The 5224-nt window shown below is 48.5% G+C and overlaps 1 protein-coding gene across 1 annotated transcript in view; it reads left to right on the top strand.

Moving 5' to 3' along the window:
• The first annotated feature begins 762 nt into the window (after nt 1-762).
• The window catches only part of LOC109289627 (dipeptidase 2-like), a 63361-nt gene continuing 58899 nt past the window's right edge, over nt 763-5224 (top strand). The window contains exon 1 of the mRNA XM_019505741.1: nt 763-931. The gene's annotated coding sequence lies outside the window, so the exon portion shown is untranslated. The remainder of the gene's footprint in view (nt 932-5224) is intronic.

The following is a 5224-nucleotide window of genomic DNA, read 5'->3' as shown; positions in this document are numbered from 1 at the left end:
GCTGGTGGTGAGGGTGCACCAGCGATCCTTCAGGTAGCCAAAGGTACACTCCACCACTGCACAGGTCCAGCCCAGGCACCTGTTGAAGTGTGCCTGACAGGGTTCCCAGCTGGCCAGTGTAGGGCTGCATGAGCCAGGGAAGGAGTCAGTAGGTGGTGTGCCAGATGAAGAGAGGTGGGACTGCCGCTATGCCCAACTGGAGGTCTGGCAGCCCTGGTGCATAAAGCCCACTCTCTAAGGCTGGCAGGCTGGAGTTGCAGATGTGGGCATCATGAGTGCTGCCTGCCTAGCAGGCACTCGCATTGGTGAAGGCACTGTGGTGGTTGATGATGGATTGTAAAAAGTTGTGTGGATATGTCCTTTGCTGTAACTTAAATTGATTTGGAAGTAGCTTATGCCTAAACCAGGATTAAGATGCACAAAAGGATTTGTACTTTTTTTATTAAATAGGTATACATTTATGGAAACTAGGGCTAAGATGCAGTCTCCCTAGTTTTTGTATCACCTCAACTAAATAGACTTTGGTAGAGTGACTGCTGAAGTGATACAAACTTGTAAAAATGAATGCAGTTTTGCTTCCAGAGAGCTTGAATAGCTTTTTTTTTTCATTTTAACTTTTCTCTTAAAAGCATCTGTTTCTAAAACAATAAACTTTCAGTGGTCCTACAACTGGTGTTAGCAGCTTTCTGTTCAGTCTCTCTTGCTGGAATAGATCTGTGAAGAGCAGAATTGTTTGGCCACAAAGGAAGGGGCTGACAGGAACTGACACTGAGCACTCGCGGTTTTTTTTCTAGCATACACAGTAACTGAAGATCTCTTGAGAAATTTCGAAGTGTATCTGTCCTGATACAGTGGTACAACAGGTTGATCTCTCAGCACCAGTTAAGACTGGAGTGTGAAACCTGTTGTGTGACCCAAAGCAGCAGCTAAGGTATTTTTTTTTTTTGTCGTTTTGAAGCAGTGCCAGTCTTTTTGCTGTGTATCTAGTATACTGGGATGTAGCCTCTGCTTCTGCTTCCTTTTCGCTTCAGGAAGCAGAAACTGACTGTGCAGCATCAGGGCAAAGAGCTAGTTGATTTAATATTTAATATAGGGATTATTGTTTAATTAATAATGCCTGCTCCATTACATCCTTACCTTTACTTTGCTGTTTCCAGTAGTCCCATACTGTGTTTGGAAACTAAGTTTGCTACATGACAATATGCTTGACTATCTGATTTATCTGACCAGGGCATCAAGTCTCACATTGAAAACATATTAAGTCATGTTCAGATATAAAATATTGCATGTTTTGATACAATTTGAAACCTATCTTTTCTATGTCCTTTGGACACAGTTATTTTTAATTACTGTTAAGTATTGCATTTTGGTAGGGATGTGCATTGTTATCTAACAGCTTTACCTGGATTTTGAAATTTAGTTTTTTGAGCTTTCCAAGTTCTTTATTGCCTCTTTTAAATAGGTTAATGAGAATAAGAGTCCAGTGGCCCTTCCTTCCTTAGTTTTTGTTATGGCTTTTAATTTTTAAACAAATTTGTCTACAATCTACATTTTGAATTGTAACAATTTTGAAAGGCTATTACCAAACAATTTTTGAATGTGTGACAAATTAACCTTGAATCACAATGTTTTTCCCTAACAGAAAAGTTTGCATTTTCTCTGAATATTTAAAAAAAAATCTTTTGCTTTTAGATGCATGGAATTTTGAGGCCAAACAATTTGTTACTGCAAAGGCTGACCATAAGGAGAGGCCAGAAGTAGGTTTTATGATGAAAGCTGGTTAAAACTTTCCAGGAAAAAAACAGTATCCCTCCACAATAAGCCTAATTTGTCATATGGTAGTGGTAATCTATGCCATTTTAAAGACTCCAAGTGTTATTGTGTCAACATTTCAGCACATGTGTGAAATTTCATGGAAAACTTGTCTTTGCTACAAAGGGAAATGCTGAGTGTAGCTCAGCTTGCTGGCTAGAGTCAGGGTTCTTGTGGTCAGAAACTGGGGACAGGACATATGCTAGAGGTCTATAATCAGGAATTCCAAATCCAGAAGCAAGGGTAAGAGAGAGATGCCATATTCCAGGCTGAGATCATGTGCCCAAGGTCTATGGTTCAGAATCAAGCCAAAAAAGTCAGATGCCAGAGACCAAAAACTGGAAGAAAATCCAGTGTTAAGAACTGGAGCCTGGCTGGAAGTAATAACTAGGAATCATGAAGAAAGGGCTGGGAACCAGGAATTAGAATAGGGGCAGGAGAGAAAGGGAGAAAGTGTGTGCAGGTTAGGAGCTGCTTGTGGACAGAAATCCCAGTATATTGTGCAGGTCAGGTTATAAGGCAGTTCCTTCAATGAGGAGCTGGAGCCAGTTAAGCGGGTTAGCTAAGGCCATCTTGGAACCCACCAGAAACTGCTTAGTAGGGCAGTATGAAGATTTGGGTGCTGATTTGATTTGGGGGAGATTTGGTGGCTGAATCTCCAAATTGAATCAGGAGACCAGTTTCAAGGTCTGAATTGATTCAAAGCTCTCCAAATCAAATTGGAAAAGATTTGGAGAGCCTTGGTGATTTCAGGCAGTCCCCACTGGCTGCAGCAGGGAGCTAGACCTGGACTCCATGCTGGTAAGCAGGGGGCAGGGGAGGAGGGAGGAGGTGGGAGGTGCCATGGGGGGAACCCTTCCAGGCTCCATCCCCTGCCTGCTCCCCCACATGGTTGCCTCACCCAGCCCCAGCTTATGGTTCTTTAAATAAAAGCCCCTGCTCACCAGCTGATGCCAGGTGGGGGGGAGCAATCCCCGCTGCTCCCCGATGCCCCACACCATGTGAGGAGCTCTTCCATGAGCCCCTACCCCCGCCCACTCTTCCAGCTGCCCCATGGATGCCCCGCCCACCCCAGCTCTCAGCCCTTAAAAAAAAAAAGCCCCACACTCACTGGCTGCTGTAGTGACTTCAGGGTTTCTGGGGGCTCATGGCAGAACACTCCACATGGTGTGGGGTAGTGGAGGGACAGTGGGGATTATCCTCCTGTTTGGCAGGAGCTGATGAGTTGGGGCTTTTTATTGTTTGTTTTAAAGGGCCAGGAGCTGGGGCAGGCAGAACAGCCATGGAAGGGGCTGGGAGAGTGGGTAGGGGTCAGGGGGCTCATGACAGAGCCCCCCATGCAGTGTGGGGCAGTGGGGATTGCCCCCCCCACCTAGCAGCAGCCGGTGAGTGTAGCCTAGCTAATCATCCTCAATCTGTATTTTTCCTTGTTGAATCTCATCTGATTAACTGCAGAGCATGTTTTCAGTCTATCCACCCGCCACCCCGTACAATTTAAAATAATTGCATTTTGAAAGACTTCTTTCCCAAGCAGAGAAGTGGGAGGGTAGGTGGTGGAGGGCAATGAGAAATGCACGCAGATCCTAGTTATGTGGGGGAGGGGAGGAGAAAAGAGGAATAAAGAGAGTACAGAAACACTGCTAGGGTGAGATTGAGACATAATCAGGGATCCAGGTTTTCTGTTTCCCACAGAAAAATGGGGAAAAACATGGAGTTACCTTTTCAACCAAGAAAAATGTGTATTTTTCATTTAACAGAGAAACATTCAGATTTTTCACTTTTGCCAAGAGCCTCTCTGCAGGCTGGCAAAGTTCCAAGTGTGCAAGGGACTGGGGGGGAGCGGGAGAATGGTAGTTAGGCAGGGAGTTCATGTGCATGCTCAGACATTCTCACAGTCACCAGGCAGTCTGGAGAGAAGCTCCTGCAGGTACGTCTGGTGGGAGCGGGGGTGGGGGGTTGAGCCCCCCCTAAAGAGGGAGGGAGGGAGTTGGGCAGGGCTAGGGCTGGGAGTGCTGCCCAGTCCGGATAGTGCATGGGGCTTGGGGCCTGGGACTGGAATGCATGGTTGTAGGGCTCTGGTGGGGAGTGGGATGGAGCTGTGGCAGCGGGGTGAGGATAGGGCTGGTTCCCCACCACTGCATGCAGTCCTGTGGGGAGGGAGTATGGGCAACATGTGCCCCCCAGATTTGTATGTGGGGTGGGGGTGGACTGACTACTGCATGTTTAGGTTTCCTACCCTGTTGCCCTCTCCCTGTGACCTCCACAGCCCTGTGGGTGGGACCTGGTGTGGCAGGGAAGAGCGGAGCCAGGCAGGGAAGCTCCTTGCCACTCCAAGCCCCACAGTGCCTTGGCAAGGTCCTCCCCACCCAACCAGCAGCAATGGGGGTGGCATTGAGGAGTTGTGCCGCTGGATGCTGCTGTGTGGGTATGGGTGTGAGGGAGAGAGTAGGGCTGGGGCTGGGGCTGGGGCTGGGGCTGGGGCTGGGGCAGAGGTAGGTGCTGCACAGCTGGGGCAGGGCACAGGATGAGGGGTGTGGCTCCTGCTACCATGGGTTGTCACTGTGGGCTGGGGCTGTGGGTTGCACTGGGCTCTTCCCAGTAGGGGTGTTGGGCCATGCTGCACTTGGGGTGGGCAGCACAGAGCTCCCAGTGGTGACAACAAGCTTCCCGCCCAGCCCTGTTCTGCCCTGTCATGCCAGGTCCTACTCACTGGGATATGGAGACCCCGGGGGAAAGGCAGCAGGGTGGGGAGCCCAAACCCGCAGTGGACAGCCTGCCCCCACCCCCTCTAAAGGGCTCTGCATAGACCATGCAGCCCGTGGGGGAGGGGGAGCTGGGCTCCATGCTCCACTCTGCCACAAAAGCTGCCACCTCCCATGGGCAGCAGTCAGGTTTGGGTGCTGCTGTGAAGGTGGGGGGCTGCATATATGGATTCCTGGCCCTGTAGCCCTGGCAGCTGGGGGCCCCCTCTGGCAGGGCTGGAGGGAGTTGGGGGGCTGTGGGTGGGGAGTGAGGGTTACTGGCAGGGCTGGGGGACTATGATTTGAAAGTGAGGGACCTGGACCTCCGTCCTGGTGAGCAAAGGGAGGAGGGAGAGCTCTGATTTTCCATGATAAAAAACCCAAAATCAAATGCCAAAATTTATAGATATTTAGGATATATTTTATTATGGTGATTGAGGCACTAGTAGGCTTCCAAACTGCTTTTAAATGGTAAATATATCAATAAAACATTGTGTTCAATTGATGCCTATCTATACAGTTGCATTTCATTTTAATAACAGATTTTGGGTTTTTTAATTAGAGAATTTGTGACTTTTTAAACAGAGGAAAACAGGATCTCTGGACATAATTATATGAGGAGAGAGCGGGGATAAGTGATGCACAGCTTTCCTGAACTAGTGGGGGAAGGG

The sequence above is a fragment of the Gavialis gangeticus genome, unplaced genomic scaffold, assembly GCF_001723915.1.
Source record: "Gavialis gangeticus isolate Ggan-Ray unplaced genomic scaffold, GavGan_comp1, whole genome shotgun sequence".
Classification (NCBI taxonomy): Eukaryota; Metazoa; Chordata; order Crocodylia; family Gavialidae; genus Gavialis; species Gavialis gangeticus.
This window is presented reverse-complemented; position numbering and strand designations above follow the sequence as displayed.